The sequence below is a fragment of the Neoarius graeffei genome, chromosome 3, assembly GCF_027579695.1.
Source record: "Neoarius graeffei isolate fNeoGra1 chromosome 3, fNeoGra1.pri, whole genome shotgun sequence".
Taxonomy (NCBI): domain Eukaryota; kingdom Metazoa; phylum Chordata; class Actinopteri; order Siluriformes; family Ariidae; genus Neoarius; species Neoarius graeffei.
In genome coordinates, this window is record NC_083571.1 from 12,697,425 (window position 1) to 12,717,521 (window position 20,097).

General features: G+C 45.8%; 1 protein-coding gene across 1 annotated transcript in view; it reads left to right on the forward strand.

Moving 5' to 3' along the window:
- The window catches only part of slc35f1 (solute carrier family 35 member F1), a 368,949-nt gene that overhangs the window by 270,197 nt on the left and 78,655 nt on the right, over window positions 1–20,097 (forward strand). The gene's annotated exons all lie outside the window — the stretch shown is intronic.

Consider the following 20,097-nt stretch of genomic DNA (forward strand, 5'->3'; position numbering starts at 1 on the left):
CAGCCTCTGGCCATCTGTTTCTCTTTGACTCTCTCTCTCTCTCTCTCTCTCTCTCTCTCTCTCTCTCAGTTATGAGCTGTCTTTCTTTCTATCTCTCTGTCTCTGTTTGTATTTCTCTATTTGTCTCTGTCTGTCCTTTCAGCATCTCTCTCTCTCTCTCTCATAGTATTTGTCTGTCTTTCTGTCTGTATCTCAGTTTCTCTCTGTACCTGTCTCTCTATTTGTATCAGTCTCTGTCTGTCTCCCTGTCTGTATCTGTCTCTCTCTGTCTGTTTCTCACTGTATCTCTTTATCAGTCTCTTTCTTTCTGTCTGTCTATGTATCAGTCTCTCTCTCAGCTGTCGTGTTATTTAAAATAACTGTGAGTCCGACTGTGGATTAATGTGGCGTTTATTTACAAGCAAGGCATTCAACAACAAATTGATGCTCCTCCCTACGACCCCTACTGATGATGTCATCGCGCACATAAACCTACGTAACTTAACATTACACCACATCTCCCCTTTCTAGAATCAACTGGGTAGACTACCAGTTGATTCATCAGACCTTAGAGGATTATTCTGCCTCTTTTGCTGGAAGGTCTGTCCCTGTCTAAACATGAACATTTTCTACAGTGAACTTTTCTGTGAACTCACACACATTCTTTACGTTATGAACCCATCTCTTCTATACCTCATGTAACTTCCTGAACTGATACATGAACATTTTAGCACCTTTGCATTTAAATGCCCTAAAATAAACATTTCCCCTAAGCCTAAAACCAATAAACATTCCATTAAGCTCTTTAACAACTCTGTCATGTTTTTTTCCCCTTTTACCTCCCCCTCTTTGATCTTTTTCCTTTCCACACAGTTCAATAACTGTCTCTAAATTTTTAGGCCTATGCCTTTACAGGTCCAACCTTGTTGGTCTCACCACAACTCTTCCCGATCTTGTTCTAGGAGTAGATGGTGGACTGGAAACAGTCTGTAAAGGTGGCTCTGTAGAACTTTGCTCCGAGAGATCATGAGAGGGTTGCTCCTGCACCCCTCCGCTGTTCTGTTCTGGTGATGTACGCATGGGAATCAGGTGACGCCGGTTGCGTCGCACTGTTCCACGTGGCACATCTACGAGATAGGAATGCGGAGTGGTGTGGTTGTTGATCACCTTTCCCGATGTCCCTTTATCTGTCACCCACACTTCTTGATCAGGTGAAAGATCAGTGAGGGTACGTGTGCAGTGACGCCTGTTGTAATATTTTGCATCCATAGCTCGCTTTAGATTTTCCTTTTGAGCTATCGCCTGGCTGTCAGGGAGTGCAGGGTCAAGCAGCACAGGAAGTGTTGGCACAGTCGTGCGAAGTCTTCTCCCCATTAGGAGCTGTGATGGACTGTAGCCGTTCTGGAGTGGTGTAGCCCTATAAGAAAGCAGAGCTAGGTATGGGTCAGCCACTTTTCTCAGAAGCTCTTTGATAGTTTTGACTGCACGCTCCGCTTCTCCATTACTCTGAGGAAATAATGGGCTGCTTGTCACATGGTGAAAGCCATACGACTCTGCAAATGCTGCAAAGGCCGTCCCTGAGAACTGTGGCCCGTTGTCTGTCACCAGTATTTCTGGAATGCCATGGCGGGTGAAGATGGATTTCAGATGGACTATGGCATCAGTTGATCTAGATGGGGTAAGCTGAGCAATCTCCACATACCTGGAAGCGTAATCCACCACCAGCAGGTAAGTCTTGCTTCCCAGTGAGAAAAGGTCAGCTCCCAATCTCTGCTATGGTCTGTCAGGATAGTGTAATGGCATAAGGGGCTCTTTGTTGTTCTGTCTTTCTTTACAGCATGTTCGGCAATTGAGGACCAGCTCGTTCAGCTGCTGACTCAAACCAGGCCACCACACCGACTGTCTTGCACGCTCTCTGCACTTCACCACCCCCTGGTGGCTGACATGCAGTCTGGCAAGAATGTCGTTTCTCATCACTGACGGGATGATGAGCCTGGTTCCCTTCAGCAGGAGTCCTGTCTGAACAGTGAGAAATGCCCGGTCTGCCCAATAGGCTTTCAGTGCTGGTTCCGTAATGCTGTGCGCTGGCCAGCCTTCCACACATAGCTGCATCACTCTTGCACACACACTGTCCCTTTTCAGCTGTTCTCTCAACTCCTCCAGGTAAGTAGAGCTTGCAAGTAGATTGTTCATAACAGAGTCTGCATAGATGTTTGTGTCTTCGAGGAAATCCTTTTCCTCCGGCGTCGCTCCATTCTTCACTGGAGTTCGTGACAATGCATCAGCTGTGCAGAGACACCTTCCTGGCACACGAACAATATTGTACGAGTAACGCATCAGTCACATGCAAAACTGCTGAACATGCGGGGGAAGGGCATCCAATGCCTGAGACCCCAGAAGGCTCAGTAGTGGTTTGCAGTCTGTTTCTAACAGAAAGTGCTTGCCAATCAGGAAATTCCGGAACCTCTCACAGGCCCAGGTAAGTCCAAATGCCTCCTTCTCCACCTGCGTGTATCTCTGCTCTGTCTGTGTGAGTGACCGTGACACAGAGGCCACTGGCTTCCACACATCCTCCCACTCCTGGAGAAGAACACCACCTAAGCCATAAGAAGAAGCGTCTGCTGACACCTTGATCTCCCTGTTCGGGTCATAGATCGCCAACACTAGTGGGCTTGTCAGTGTATCCTTCAAGTTTTGAAAAGCTCGGACCTGTTCGACATCCCACACCCAGCAGGTTTTCTTAGAGAGGAGATCTCGCAGAGGTTTATCCCTCTCAGCCAGCTGCGGGATAAACTTCCCCAGTTGGTTGACCATGCCGAGAAAACTCTTCAGCTCACTCACATTTCTCGGCTCGTCCATTTTTGTAATGGCTTCCGTCTTCCTTGGGTCTGGACTGGTTCCGCTGCTGGAGATTACATGTCCCAAAAAGTTTATCACCTGCTTTGACAAGTCATACTTTTCAACATTTAGCGTGAAACCTGCCTTTTGCATCCTCTCTAGCACGGCATGCAGTCACCCATCATGTTCTCCTTGTGACTGGCCCCACATGAGCACATCGTCCATGTGGCAGATGACACCTTGAAGACCATCAGTGATCTCAGTCACCATTCTGTTCTGGAAATGCTCCGGTGCGGAAGCAATTCCAAACGGGAGTCTGTTAAAATGATAACGACCGAAGGGGGTTATAAACGTTGTGTACTTCGCAGAATCTTTGTCAGGGGTATTTGCCAGAACCCCATATTGGCATCCAGCTTACTTAAGATTTGTGCACCTGCCAGCTTTCCCAGTGTTTCTTCCACAGATGGAAGTATGTACTTTTCTCTGCACACAGACTCATTTAGCTTTGTGAGGTCAACGCATATGCGCACTGCACCTGTCTTCTTCAGCACAACAACGATGCCAGCACACCAGTCTGTCGGGTCCTCCACTCTGCGAATTACTCCAAGACTTTCCATGCGTGACAGCTCTTGCTTCACTTTATCCATTAACGGAAGTGGAATCCGTCGGGGAGTCTTGAGAGAAAACGGCTCTGCCCCTGGTTTAAGACGAATGGCGTATGGCTGGCGCACCTCACCCAAACCACTGCACAGCTTCGGGTAGCTCGTTTTAAGAGTCTCATTGCTAATGCTGTCTAGCCGCGCCACCAGCTCAAGCTTGCTGATAGCCGGCCTCCCAAGCAATGCTGCATGCAGGTGTTTGACGACATATACCTCCTCCATCGCTGTCCTACTGCCTTTTCTCAAAAGCAGCTCTGTGACCCCTACAACATCCAGTGGATTTCTCCCGGGTCCCAATAGAGGCTTAGCTGCAGGAGTGAGTGTAGGCGGCTGAGTATTTTTGCAAAGTTCTTTGAATACAATGTGAGGCAGAACTGTGACATCCGTGCCTGTATCAATTTTGAACGGCACCTGTGTCTCTTTGATGTCGATGTTCACCATCCACAGCTCACCACTGGCTATGATGCTGCCCAGGAACACTCCATCCCCATCATCATCCTCTTCAACTTCGTGCACAGCTTTGGATGTACATACTCTCTTAAAATGTCCCCTTTTACCGCATGAGTGGCATTTAACACCATTAGCAGGACAATCACAATTTGCATGAGGTTGGGAACTGCCGCATTTCCGACATTGGTTGTTCCTGCCCTTATTGGCTTTTGCCGCGCTTTGTGGCTTAGCCAGCATGCTAGAATGCTGTGGCTTGCTCCTTGCTTTAGCCTTGCCGCTGCCTTTAAACACTCTGTCTACAGATTTGCTATCGTTAACGTCTGGCCCCGTGCCTCTCAGCGTGACTTGCTGGCGTTTCACCTCCTCACTCTGTTGAGTCCTGGTAATCGCCGATTCCAGCGTCAGATCTTGGTCTAGCTGCATTCTCTCTGAGAGCCGCAGGTCTCGCAGCCCCACAACAATCCTGTCACGAATGAGCGAATCGTGTAGCACTCCATAGTTGCAGTGTTCAGCTAGTGCATATAAAGCAGTAACAAAAGAGTCCACACTTTCATTTTCGCCTTGCACCTGTATGTTAAACTTTGCCCGCTAATAAATTGTTTTTCTTGACTATGAAAAAGTTCTGAAAGGCATCACGAACACCTTGATATGTTCCCTTTGCTTCCTCAGTCAAAGCTAGCCCACGAAGGACATCGTCAGCATGCAGTAAATCAAAGTATTTATCTGGTTGTCTTCCGAACTAGCATTCAGATTACTTGCTATACGAAATCATTCAAATCGTCGGATCCATTTGTCCCACTCTTGAGGTCTGGTGAAGTCGAAGCTCTCTGGCGGCTGTATGCTGAATGTAGCGCTAGCACTCGGCCACACTCTCTGTGCGCCCGCCGCTGCTTCCTCGCCATCAGATATCCCGCTCTTCCTTTTCATCTCACGTTAACGTTAGAAAAAACAACTTCACCAACCGTAACTCGTGGCGTACAAATTCTACTAATGTCACTCAGCACCACGTACTCCCAGTACTTCTGACACCATGTCGTGTTATTTAAAATAACTGTGAGTCCGACTGCGGATTAACGTGGCGTTTATTTACAAGCAAGGCATTCAACAACAAACTGATGCTCCTCCCTACGACCCCTACTGATGATGTCATCACGCACATAAACCTACGTAACTTAACATTACACCACATCAGCCTCTGTCTTTCTCTTTGTATCAGTCTCTCTCTGTCTGTCTTTCTCTCAGTCTCTGTCTGTCTCACTGTATCTCAGTCTCTCTCTCTCTTTCTGTATCTGTTTGTCTCTCTGTTTCTCTTTGTATCTCTCTCACCCCCACTCTCTCTCTCTCTCTGTCTTTCTCTCAGTCTCTGTCTGTCTCACTGTCTCTCTGTCACTGTCTCTCTGTCTTTGTATCTCTCTCACCTTCACTTTCTCTCTCTCTCTCTCTCTCTCTCTCTGACACACTGTATATGTGGGTGTTATGAAACTAAGTGAAACTGTGGGAGTTGGAGCTTCAGTAAGTGGATCAGATGACCACTTGAAATGTTCTCACCTTTAGACATGCGACCTCAGTGATCCTGTGCTAGTTATCCACTTTTCCATCATTTTGTGGCCCAAAATATCACTTCAAATGCTCCAATTATTATTTTCTCACTGTTTCACTGTGAAGATTTGTTGCCTCTTTGCTCAACAGCCTTTTCAATAAGAATAAAACTGACTGCTTTCTGATGTCAGAAAACATGTCCCCCCCCCCCCCCCCCCCCAGCTTTGTCCAACACAAGATTCTAGCCTCAGAAGATGATTTTTGAACAGTAGCTGAACAGCAGTTGTTTCACAAATGACCCGAGCTGGATTAGGGCCAATGAATTGTACTTCAGGCACCACTTTCATTACAATAAAGCTTTATGCTCACTCTTATTGCTGTAACTGCTTGGATGTTGGACAGAGCACAGTGTAAGTCTCACTCCTCCTGTCCTATGGGTTAACGTATGAGCTCATGGCCCATTCTGAACAGTGTCTCTGAGTGCCGCTGGCTCTTCCTGGAATGAAGGGCTGATGGCTCCCCTACGGCTATAAAAGCTCCATACGCTTCTCTCTCTCTCTCTCTCTCTCTCTCTCTCTCTCACTCAACCATGGAACACCCGGAGCAATAAACGCTTTCAGTCAATATTTAGTGCTTTGTTCAGAGATTGCAAAACAAGGAAGTGCATGTCGGAATACTTAAATGCTTGTATATATTGATGGATTGCTTGTCGCAGAGCTCATTTCATAACTCGGCAAGGCAGCTTTTGTGTCTGAGACAAATGATCAATACTGAGCATACAGTATTATTCTGTAGCAAGCGAGAAAGAAAATTGAAATAATTTGCAATTTTTCCAGTGCAAGTATACGTGCTTTTTTTTAAAGCTCAAATAGCATTAAATGTCAGCGTGTCTCTGAAGGGTTTCAGTCATCTGGATCATCATTTTGATCCTTTATCTCATAATCATAGGTCATAGGTTGTGTCCAGGACAGGAAGCAATTGACTTGATGACTCTTGTTGCCTGTTTTTCAAGTCTTAGAACTTTGAGAATTACAAAGGTTCCTGTGAGACATTCAGAAGAAGAAGCCTTTATTTGTCACATTACATTACATACATTACAGCAGAGTGAAATTATTTTCTTCACATATCCCAGCTTGTTAGGAAGTTGGGGTCAGAGTGCAGGGTCAGCCATGATGCAGCTTCTCTGCAAAACAGTAACAGCTTGGTGATGCTGGGGCTTGAACCCTGATCTCCTGATCAGTAACCCAGAGTCTTAAAGTGCATATCACGGGTAAACTCAGGAGCAAGATCAATGTAATTCTCCTATTTTATATTAAACTTTGGTCAAATATCTGTCACATTTTGCATTTTGTGCAATTTTTTTACCTTGCGCAATACCAGAAAAAATCAGTTGAAATCAAGCCATTTGAGGCGAATTGGTCCGCCTCTGAAAAAACTTGGCATTTGGATTTCCCGGCAAACAATGATTTTCGTGATGTCACGTGCAGGACGCCTCCTTCTGAATCCTACATCAGCACTGGTTTGTTTATGAGAAAACGACCTGGTGGTTTTCTGCAAATTTCTTCAACGTTATCACGTAATTATTAAAATGGTTAACAGATGTATCGTATGTGTTAGGACTGGGACTGTTTTGGCCTCTAGAGGCCACTGTTATTTCCTTTTCTGGTCATGTTTGTTTTTGACCTCTAGAGGTCACCACTGTGTTCTGTGTTTTGTTTTTGTCTTATTGCCTGTTTCCTGCTCTGCCCTGTCCTTAATTAGTTTGTGTATTTATACCCCTGTGTTCAGTCCTCTTGTCACGGAGTCTTTGTGCTGTTATGTTTAGCTCCAGTTACCTCTGTTCCGATTTCCTCACCCGTGTCTTTGTGGTTTTTGTACTTTGCTTTCTTTTGGACTTTTTGGACTTTGTGTTTACCATTTTGGATCCTCTGAGCGTTTGTATTTTTGCCTCTTCTTTTTTGGTTTTTTGGCTCTTTGTTTCTTTGAACTTTTTTTTTCCTGGTTATCTTCTGAGCATTTGGATTATACTTTTGTTTTTGCCTTGGATTGTAAATAGTGTAAATATTGTAAATAAACCTTTTGATACTTTTTCTACTTCCGCCTCACGCCTCTGCATTTGAGTCATCCCCCTGGTGGCCTAGTGGGGGTTTGCTGGATTATCACACCAGCGAACCAGGTTCGAATCCCAGCAAAACCCTAACAGAAAGACTCCGTCATGACCGACTCAGCAGAGGCTTCTTCATCTGTCTACCCGGCCAACCTTCAGGGAATGATGGCTGCGTTAACACGCCTCAGATCCACCATGGACACTCATGGACGGACTCTCGCAAGCCAACGTGAGACCCTTGCTCGCCACGAGGTACTGCTTCAGCAGATTGGGAGAACCCTGGCACAGCTGACTTCTCTGCCCCCATCTCCTCCGCCTGATTCTGCTCCTGCTCCACCATCTGCTCCTGCTCCAGTGCCTCCTGCCATGCTGCCTTCTTCACCTCACGAACCCAGCCTTCCTGCACCACAGAGGTATGACGGCAAGCACAGTGAGTGTCGAGAGTTCCTTACCCAGTGTCAACTCACCTTTGAGCTTCAGCCTACCACCTACACTACGGATCGCCGCAAGATTGCCTTTGTGATAACCTTGTTAGCTGGTAAGGCGCGAGCCTGGGCTACTGCTATCTGGCAGAGACAGGGTCCTGAGTGCTCTGATTTCCAGCTGTTTACTGAGGAGATGCTGCGTGTCTTCGATCAAGCAGACATCAGTAAAGATGCAGCCAGAAAGCTCATGTCCATCCGGCAAGGGGGAAGCGTCGCAGACTACGCCATCTCGTTCCGGACGCTCGCAGCAGTAAGTGGATGGAACGAGACTGCCCTGGTGTCAGCCTTCCACCATGGTCTGTCTGACCCCTGATACTTTTTCTACTTCCGCCTCATGCCTCTGCATTTGAGTTATCCCCCTGGTGGCCTAGTGGGGGTTTGCTGGATTATCACACCAGCGAACCAGGTTCGAATCCCAGCAAAACCCTAACAGTAGGAGGGTGTAGCAACACCAATCTTGATGGGATTAGTACTCATCGTTTTCCAAAAGACTGGACAGTGAGAGAGAAATGGGAGTGCTTCATGCGAGGCACCCGGAAAAATTGGCTACATGCTACAGACTACAGCATTATTTGCGGTGCTCACTTCTCAAGGCCCGATGACTTTGAGAACTATTTGCAGTGGGAAATGGGCTTCACGAGGCAACTTGATCTGAAAAAAGACATAGTTCCATCTGTCAGAATGCCCAAAGCAACACCGTCTCCATCTGTGTCAGCGTCACCAAAGGAGCCAGCCGTGTTCATCTCTCCTGACAGAGGCAAAGTGTTGCATCTACTGAGGCCCTTGAAGCCGAGGACCAAGCAGAGCTGAGAAAAAGACCAAGAAAATCAGCAATTCACAAGTTGACTGTGGCCAGGGTAAGAAATAATTCTGACATCTCATTATATTCTTCATCCAAAGGTGAAGTAACATTGCGCTCAGGTGACAATTCCATATTTCAATGCAAAATTGCTAGCTGCTAAACTTGGTCTATACAGGCTGTGCACTGAAACCGTGCAAAGCTATCGCAGCCTGCTGGTGCTTCCGCAGGTGACGTCACGAATCTGGCTCCAGACTCCCTTGGGATTTTTCCAGACGTGTTTTGTTATTTTATTTTTTCTGCTGTAGACAGATGGCCTTGTGCAAAATTACCCTTTTGGATGAGTGTGTAAAGGGACATACTTTCATATTAAAAAAAAAATGAAATTGGTCCAGGATATGCACTTTAAACTTTGAGTCACTGCGGACCCCCATTATTTAAAGGCATAATGCATAGTGTACATTAAATGAAATGGACGAACATACTGTTTGGGATTAGAAAGTGGGCAATGGTTAAGAAATAACAAAAAATGGACCCACTTTGGAGTGGATTATTTGCATATTATTAGCTCACTTGGCCATAAGGCCAATTAGCTATTGCTGCTCATCCGCAATAGCTCTATCCGTCATGGCATCCATCGTCCGCCATCCACAATTCAGTTAAATCATATCTCCTCCATCAGTTCTCCACGGATTTCCGTTCTAATTGCTTTGTTTGAAAGAACTCATCACGCCACACAAAACTTGGTTGTTGTTTTGTTAAATTTTTTGCTAACAAGTTAGTAATTAGACCAAATTAACGAATTTTCCAGGCCTCTCACTAGAGTTGCATCTCCTCTCTGATTTCTCATCCGATTCCAGTTCTGATCAATGTTTTGTGTAGATCTTCCCTGGAGGAACAAAACTGGGTCATTTGTTTGTTGATTTTCCTGTTGTAAACAATTTGTTTACAACTTTGTTTATTTTCAGTTAAATTATATCTCCTCCCTCAATTCTCAATGGATTTCAATTCTGAGGTGGGTTTCCCAAAAGCATCGTAACACAAAGATCATCGTTAAATGGTAGCGCGAGCGTCACAATGAACACACTCTCTCCTAGTTAAGATGCTCTTAGCGTTAAGCTGCTTTTGGGAAACCTACCACTGATTAGTTCTTTCAAACAAAACAGTCATTCTGCACAAAACTTGGTCATTGTATTGTCAAATTCTTGCTAACGAACTGCTAATTAGGTCACCTTGGACTTTTCACTAGAATTCTATCTCCTGTCTCAGTTCTCTCCCGATTTCAGTTCCGATCGACGTTTTGGGCCGATCTTCCCTCGGGGAATAAAACCCGGTTGTTTGTTGATTTTCCTGTTGTAAACAATTTGTTTACAACTTTGTTTATTTTAATTTAAATTGTGTCTCCTCCCTCAGTTCTCAATGGATTTCAGTTCTGATTGTTTTATTTGAAAGAACTCGACCTTCAGCACAAAACTCGGTCATTGTATTGTCAATTTTTTTGCTAACAAATTAGTAATTACGTCAACTTAACACATTTTCTTCTGACTAGAATTGTATCTCCTCTCTCATTTATCATGCGAATTCAGTTCTGATTGATGTTTTGGGTCGATCTTCACTTGGAGAACAAAATGTAGTCCTTTGTTGATTTTCCTGTTGTAAACAGTTTGTTGTGGAGGTTGGTCCTCTCGCACATCGTCACATTTCAGTTCTGTTTGATGTTTTGGTCGTCATGGTTGTTTTGATGGCGGGCCAGATGAGCTACTATGGCCTTGATGTTCTGGTTTGTTAAGTCCACTTATACCACAGCGATTTACCAAGTTTTAGATTTATTACATAATAATGAATGACATATTGTGCTTTTTAACTGTTTCTAGTTTCTAATTGAAAGTTTATTTATAGCTTGTAGTATATAGTTAATGTTACGGAACATCCCCTTTGATTGAAGTTAATGAGGCCAAAAAAACTGTCATGTTCTATTTCCTTCACTCCAGACCGCCAGGGTGGTGCTGAAAGCACTAGTGGAAGGCTCTTTGCATCCGCGCATTTCGAGAATCGCATACAAAAGTTGTCATCTCATGACATATGACGTGCCTGCCTATATAAGGCAACATCCCATGTCATTTGGCCTCTTCTTTTTTCTCGCGTTGGAATCGCATCTCTTCTGTTGGAATTGTGTGTGTGTTATCAGTTAACTGTGGGAATACCTGCGACAATCTACGGTGCAGCTCGTGACTGAAGAGGACTTCAGTGGGACTCGACTCCACGCGAGCTGTTTGGTCGCTAAGGTAACTTGTTTTATGCATCAATAGTCACTGAATCTTGGCTGCCAAGTTTTCAGGGATGGCTATTATATCGGTCTTGTCACAAACTGTTCGGTTGCTGGCAGGTTTGGCAGTGTTGAGTGAGTTAGCGAACTGGTTGCCAATAATGTTAACGTGTACTTACAACTTTACGTGAGCATCGGTTTTCTGGTTGCTAGTAAATCATTGTCTGTAGCGGTAAAGTTGCGCTTGCAAACTCGCTAGCCTTGGTTGCCAGGCTGGCAAGCAGCGCTACACCTTGCTTCTTTTCTAAAAAAAAAAAATCGTGGGTGAGTAGACACTGAGATGGATTCAGTGAGGTGTTCCACTTGCCCCAACCTAATGGAGGTGCTGGATGCACATGATCGCTGCGTGGAGTGCCTTGGCATGCAACATCTAAGGGAGGCAATGTCTGATCCATGCCCTTCCTGTGCGTTAATGCCGCTTACTGTTAGACAGGCGCGGTTGGCTGGTGTGGAACGTGTGTCTAGCAGTTTTCTGCTCTTGGATTCTCAGACACAGCGTAAGCATAAGCTTTCACCACCAGTGCATGCAAAACAGCGCAAAAAATCTAGGTCTTCTGAGTTAGAGCGTAAAGTGGAACTGCTCTCATCTACAGTGGAGCGTCTGCTGCCTCTGCTTGCAAGGCCCCCCCCTACAGCAGGGGCACAGGTAGGTACTGTAGAGGAACAGCCTGCACCGCCTGCCTCCTTGTCACCCGTTGGCTCATGTTCTCAGCCACCTGACCAAGAGGAAGTGATGTCTGTGGCTGCCTCAGACACCTTTTTCAGTCAGCCTTCTTCCTCAGCACAGCCACCAAGCGAAGTCCTGCCAGGTGTTGAGCCCCATGATTCAGGCAGTGATGTTACCTCTGGGTGATCTGGGGAGTCTGCCTCAGTGGTGGGTTCGGTGGAGGCCACACTGAAGGCTTTGCTTGCACATTTGCAGTTGGACACCCCAGCGCCTCCTACCGGATCTGAGAACATGTTCCTGCGCCGTGTTCAGTGTGCCTCTCTGGTAATTCCACAGTGTCGTGACTTTACTTCTGTGGTGGCCTCTGCCCTGGAGGCTGCTACGAAACCTGCCCGTCCAGACCAGATGTCTCGCATGCTTGCGGTGATGCAGGACCCTGGTGCTGTTGGCTTGGGTAGCATGCCAGTAGTCGAATCAAGCATTGCTTCGCTCATTGTGTCTCCCGATGAAGCACTTCGGGAGCAGGTGCGTTGCCCTAACGCTGAGTGCCGCTGCACAGACGAGCTACTTTCTCATGCTTACAACTCTACTACCTTTCTTGGCAGGGTGTCTAACTCACTGGCACACATGCTTATTATGCTGCACTCGACACTCAACACATCATCAGCAGACCCACTGGCGGCTGAGGTACTGGATCTTGCACTGCAGGCTATGGGTGTCATTGCCAACCAGTGTGGCACTACCTTGGGCACCTTGCTGCAAGCCCATTGACAAGTGTGGCTGGCTCAACCGCCTCTGCCAGAAGTATGCAGGAACAACCTGAGGCACCTCCCACTGGCACCTGGACAGGTCTTTGGGCCAGCAGCACAAGAGGCCCTTGACAGACATGTGTCTGTTACAGAGTCTCGCTCCCGTCATGTGGGTGTAGCACCCACCTTCAGAGCTCCGCCAAACCCTTCTGCCTCACGCTTTAGGCATGTGGCCCCTAGAGCTGCACAAAGGTCTCCCCATCGACCCCAGCAGCAGGCCCCCAATCCCCCACCTCCCTCATCTCCCTCAGCCAGGCAGGGTGGCACTCAGCCACATGTGAGTTTTCGCCCTTTTCGACAGACGGGTCCTCCCCGCCGTCATCGCCCCCCCATCCCTTCTGAAAAACGTAGACAGGACCACTGACAGGTCAGGGCCAGTGGCAGGAGTTTTTACAGGCAGCCAGCTAGCGCATTGGCACGAAATAACAACCAACCAATGGCTACTCACCACCCTTTCAGAAGGGTACCACCTGCAATTCCACCTCCGGCCACCAATGCATTCGGGTGTGAGGCAGACAGTTATAACCAATCCAAGACAGGCAGAAGCCTTGTCGAGAGAAGTTCAGTTGTTGCTACAAAAAGGAGCCATAGAGACGGTCGACCCCATTGTTCACCCAGGGGGTTTCTTTTCAGTTTATTTTCTCGTTCCAAAGAAAGACGGTGGGTTCAGGCTGATTTTAGATTTAAGAAGGTTAAACCGTTTCTTGAAGGTGCTTCTTTTTCGAATGCTATGAACATCAGATGTACTGCAAGCGGTCACAAACCAGGACTGGTTTGTGACCGTAGATCTCGAGGACGCCTATTTTCACATACCCATTGCCGCGGACCACAGGCGCTTCCTTCGTTTTTCGTTCATGGGAAAGATTTTTTCAGTTCAGAGTTCTCCCCTTTGGACTTTCTCTGGCGCCAAGGGTGTTCTCGAAATGCGTCCAAGTAGCACAAGAACCCCTTCAGAAGGAGGGCATAAGAGTGCTCCCTTACTTGGACGACTGGCTTCTTTGTGTGGCATTGCCCGAAAAGGCCAGGGAACATGCTCACCGGTTGCTACTACACATTACGGCTCTGGGGTTCAGGGTGAACCAGAGGAAGTGCAAACTGGTCCCAGTCCAGGCAACAAGTTTCATCGGCCTTGCCCTGGATTCAAACACTATGCTGGCCAGTCCCACGCCAGACAGAATAAGTTCAATTCTCACTGAAGTGAACCACCTTTGTGTCGGGGGAACTCAGCGTTACGTTTCTCTCCTTCAGCTGTTGGGGAAACTCACAGCGGCCTCAGTAGTCATTCCTCTGGGTCTTCTGTGGCTAAGGGCTTTTCAGAGATGGCTTCTTCAACTGCGTCTGTGTCCAGTGTGAGACAGGCACATGAGGGTGAGAATAACACGCCGTTGCATGCTCACGCTAAGACCTTGGTCCCAGGCACACTTTCTCACTCATGGAGTTCCACTTGGTCCCCCACCGGGACAGTGGGAGGTTATCCGGACAGATGCTTCCCTCATGGGTTGGAGTGGAGTCTGGCGTCGGCAAGGTGTGAATGGCACCTGGCCTGCTCCGTGGCGCACGTCCCACATCAACACACTGGAGTTGATGCCGGTGTTTCTGACATTGTGCCACTTTCAGGAAGTGCTGCGGGGCAAACATGTATTGGTACGTACAGACAATGTGGCAACTGTTTTCTATATCAATCATCAGGGGGGCACAAGGTCTGTAGCTGCGCTTCAGGTGGCTCACAGTCTCCTAGTATGGGCTCAGGACAACCTCCTTTCCATAAGAGCATCTTATCTACCTGGATGCCTAAACAGTGTGGCAGATGCTCTGTCACGCGGCAAGGTGTCTCAAGGGGATCCAGACACGGTGGAACAGATCTGAAAAACCTATGGGAGAGCAACTGTGGACCTGTTTGCGAGCAGTCAGACAACTCATTGTCCGACATGGTTTTCCCTGGGAGAAGAAACGGCAGCGTTGGGCCAGGATGCTCTGGCCCACGACTGGCCGAGGGCCATCCTTTATGCCTTTCCCCCTCTACCACTGTTGTGGAGGACTCTCTGCCGTGTGCACGATCACAGTCACCATGTGCTATTGATAGCTCCTCATTGGCCATCCAGGCCATGGTTCCAGCTCCTGCTGTCACTACTAGTGGGACCCCCTTGTCAGCTGCCCAGCAGGCCCGACTTGCTGACGCAGATGGAGGGCAGGATTCAACACCCATGTCCCGAACGCCTGAAGCTCTGGGTGTGGCCCTTGGGGCCCCGGGGCTACTACTGGAGTGTTCAGAAGGGACCAGGAACACTGTGGTGAACGCACATGCAGAATCTACCCGACGCTTGTATGCAGGCAAGTGGAAGGTGTTCTGTGATTGGTGTGCGGAACGCAACATCGACCCCCTAAGCTGCTCTGTTCCACAGATTTTAGATTTCCTGCAGCACCTTTTAGAGCTTGGCAGGGCTGCATCTACACTTAAGGTGTATGTTGCAGCACTAACAGCCCACCGTTCAGAGGTTGGAGGTGTTTCACTTGGGTCCCACGGGCTGGTGGTAGCCTTTTTGAGAGGGGCATTTCGTCTTAATCCTCCTCATTTTGTGCAGAGTCCGTCATGGGATCTGAACACTGTGCTCGAATCCCTTTTTTGCCTCCTTATGAGCCCCTGTCAGCAGCTGACATTAAGTGGCTATCTGTTAAAACAGCTTTTCTCCTTGCCATCACAACAGCCTGGCGTGTGAGTGAGCTACATGCCCTCTCAGTGAGTACTGTTTGTCTTCGTTGGGGCCCTATGTTTGACAGTGTTTCATTGTGGCCTAACCCAGCTTTCCTCCCAAAAGTCTTATCTCCCCAGTTTAGCAACCAGCCGATTTTGCTGACTGCTATACCGGCGGACAGGACAGACTTGCGTGCTGAGTTGTGCCCTGTCAGGGCTCTGAGGTTTTATTTTGATAGGACGGCAGCCTTTCGTACGACAGACCAATTGTTTGTTTGTTTTGGTGGTGCTCCGAGAGGAAGGCCTCTGTCCAAGCAGCAGCTCTCCTGTTGGGTTGTGGAGGCAATCACCCATGCCTATGAATCTATGGGATGTACTGTGCCCTCTGCTGTCCACTGTCATTCGACGCATGCTCAGGCAACATCATGGGCAGCTCTCCGGGGTGTACCACGCTCTGACATTTGTGCTGCTGCAGCTTGGTCCAATACATGTACATTTGCCCGGTACTACAGGCTAAATGTTGCGTCCATGCCATTGCTGTGTGTAGCTGTTCTTCCGGAAGGTGGTGATGCTCTTCTGAATTCCTCGTGACTGGGTTGGTATTCATCTTCCACTAGTGCTTTCAGCACCGCCCTGGTGGTCTGGAGTGAAGGAAATAGAACACTGGTTACGAATGTAACCGTGGTTCTATGACTAAGTGGAAGACCGCCAGGGTCTTTGGTCACTCGGATTGCACGAGAATGATCTTGAGGCCAAATGACGTGGGATGTTGCCTTATATAGGCAGGCACATCATACATCATGAGATGACAATTTTGTATGCGATTCTCGAAACGCGCGGATGCAAAGATCCTTCCACTAGTGCTTTCAGCACCGCCCTGGCGGTCTTCCACTTAGTCATAGAACCACAGTTACATTCGTAACCAGCGTTATATGACATAGAGAAACCAGAAAAGTGCAAAATCCTCTGTCCAGAAAATGTTACAAAGTTCTGACACTGGAGACTCCTTCCATCAATATTAAATAAACATATTCTTACAGAAAACGTCATCATATCAATGATTATACATTTTACATAATAACAAGCTTAAAAAAAGCCTGCTGTTTGTTATCAGGCTTGGATGTGGAGTGTTTGAAATACAAGTCCCTGTGAATTACTTATTATAAAGAAACAATATTAGAAGAAGAGAAGACTTTGTTTGTCACATGTACACTCAAGCACAGTGAAATTCCTCCTCTGCATTTAACCCAGCTGAAGCAGTGAACACACACATGCGCACACACAAGTGAGCAATGAGCACACACACATAGCCAGAGCAGTGGGCAGCCATGCTATAGCGCCCAGGGAGCAGCTGGGGGCTAGGTGCCTTGTTCAAGGGCACTTCAGCCATGATAAAGAGGGAGAGGAGAGTGCTGTTCATTCATACGTTTTTCTTGCCAGTCCCAGGAATCAAACTGGCAACCCTCTGGACCTAAGGCTGCTTCTGTAACCTACAGGCCATTATATTACACTAAGCAAATTCATTGAAACGTGTGATTTATGCTTCAACCAGCACGATTGTGAGAGTGGCTGTCTTGGATAATTAATGAACATTATGGACACTCGGTAGAGTGCATATCTCCGCTAAGCCACATGTTATCAACATCAAAATCAAATCACTTGAATCTAGGATAATACTAAAGCTGTCTGCCAAATTTCATCGAAATCAGTTTACTACTTTGAGTTACGTTGGGAAGGGGGAAAAAATCCTGGATCCACATACATGTCCAGATTCGCATCAAAATCTAATCAACTGTTGATTGCCCATTGCCCACCTTTCCTCCAAATGTCATCAAAATCCGTTCACTGCTTTTTGAGTTATGTTGGGAACAAACAAACAAATGGAGGCAAAAACATAACCTCCTCTAACAGAATTGGCTGAGGTAATAAGGGAATAATTTTATATAATGTTGGCAAGAATAAATTAGTTAACACTAGAAAGGAGAGGAAAATTGTGTAAAAAAAAAAAAAAGGAAAAACAACAGCAAAACACCAAATCAGCTGCTTCCTAACTAGGTTTTCACAGGTTTTCAGTAGTGGGATCTAAACTGTGGAACTTGATCCGTCTGTTAGGCAAGCAAGTTCTATTATTTCCTTTAAGAGTCAGTTGAAAACTCACTTATTTCGAGAAGCCTACTTCTCTTAGTTACAATAGTGTTTGTAATTAGTTTTTAGCAATATATTTGTAATATGTGTTTAGCATATTTTAGTATTATTTTTGTAACTTTATAGTTAGCATATTTTTTATTCGACTTATAGTTGATTTTTTATATATATATAAATGAAGCGCTTAGAACAATTATTGGTATAAGTGCTATATAAATAAAGTTGTTTATTATTATTATTATTATTATTATTATTATTATTATTATTATTATTCCTTTTGTTAAATAAAAAACAACTTTTGTTTCATTTTCTTAACCAACAATACCCACATTTGTAAAGGTTGGAGTGAAATATAACACCCTATAAGCTAAAATATTCCTTTTAATAAAATTTAAAGTCATTAACGAATAGGCCTTTTCTTAATAAACTTTTATGAATATTTGTACTGCCTCCATTTGCTTCCCCTTTCTCTTTCAGCAGTCTGTAAAAAGAGAGCTCTGATTTCCTGTTAAATCTCTTTGTACAGTCAATTACACAACAGCCCTTTCACATTTTAGATCTGTTTTTTGTGTGTTTCTGCGGCATTAGAGATGTATTACTTCCACCTATGGTGAAGTCACATCACGTCAAGTTTATTTGTACAGCACTTTTAACAATAGATGTTGTCACAAAGCAGCTTTACAGAATTGGAATGACTTTAAGCATGAGCTAATTTTATCCCTAATCTATCCCCAATGAGAAAGCCTGTGGCGACGGTGGCAAGGAAAAACTCTCTCAGACGACATGAAGAAGAAACCTTGAGAGGAACCAGTCATGTGCATTCCTACTATAGTACGTTATTGTGCCTTCTGCTGTCTAAACACAGGGATTCATTCCCTTTGTATAAAAATATTTTATAAAAAAAAGATATTATAATACCACTGATATCTCAGGAAAGTAATGTGCATTGTAATATAATTTATTACACTATCATTATTATGTAGTCATATACAGTCACATACGTAGCTCAAGTGAACATAGAATGACTATTTTGTGGCTACAACATCTATTTCTTGTCTGAAATAAAAGACCAGTCATAACCTGTGGACTTGTATATTGCTCCCTCGCCACCTGGTGTTTTCTGCTACCACTTTTGTCGAGAGCAGCTGCTTCACCTGAGATGGCGTCTAGGATTATGAGAGTCAGAGAACAAAGGATGCATGTAGTCTGGGTTCACAAATTGTCCAGATGAAGGGATCTCAGAAAGCAGCATTTCATGCACACTCGAAATCCTGCCTACGCTTCACAACACTTGCAAGTACTCGGAAATCGACTTGACAGATTTCCTATTATGGATTATGAGACAGTGGAGATACAAACAGTGCAACAATGCAGAAGTAACACAAACTGTACAGATTACACAAGGCAGTAGGCAGCATGTCCTGCATTTCACACACACACACACCATATGGTGTTGGGATTTCTGGTATAATAAAAATGTATTTTAAAAAAATTCATTTTGCAATGAGATTTAAAGTTCTAGCAGGAGAACTGATGAAAGTTCTCAGTTAAACAGTCATCATGACTGCAATTTCATGTGCATGCAAATGAATCGCAGCCCAAGTTGCATGTGCTTGGTGTTTTCATGGCGTATTGTCTCTCCTGTGTAAATTTCAGCGGCACTAGACAGTCAAGGGCATCTCTTAGCTCGTGGATACGGAAGTGGCCGGATAATGCTTTCCTCCAAGTGTGTTACGCTGCACGTTCACGTTGCAGGAGCACATGATGCCCTTTGCCCTCCCTGGTTGGTAGCTGTCATGTGATAGGGGAGAGATGTCTGGTGGGTGGGAACTGCCCATAACTAAATTAGGGAGAAAATGGAAAATAAAATAAATAAAATAATAGGAATGTGCAACGACAACAGTGCAATGACTGAATATCACTATTATACAGTACATACAAGACACTTTTTTGATGGAATAAAAACGTGTTCTATTCCCTTCTAGCAGGTTTCATTCATTTGGTTTGATAGCATGCAATATTGTTAGCATATCACTTATCCTACATCTATTACGTCACTCTACCCAATGAGTGTTGAATATGGTTTACGATATTGCATTGTTGTCTAGACAACATGACGTCACGCATCAGAGACGTAAAACTTCCGTGCTAGCAAGCAACTTTGATAATTTGTAAACAAACATGGCCGCTAGGTTTGCTTTGTTAAATATGAAATATTTTGAGAGAATTTTGAAAGAGAAAGATGCGTTGAACACCTCAAAGGAATGTGTATGTATTATAATAATAATAATAATAATAATAATATTGGGGCGGCACGGTGGTGTAGTGGTTAGCACTGTCGCCTCACAGCAAGAAGGTCCGGGTTCGAGCCCCGTGGCCGGCGAGGGCCTTTCTGTGTGGAGTTTGCATGTTCTCCCCGTGTCCGCGTGGGTTTCCTCCGGGTGCTCCGGTTTCTCCCACAGTCCAAAGACATGCAGGTTAGGTTAACTGGTGGCTCTAAATTGACCGTAGGTGTGAATGTGAGTGTGAATGGTTGTCTGTGTCTATGTGTCAGCCCTGTGATGACCTGGCGACTTGTCCAGGGTGTACCCCGCCTTTCGCC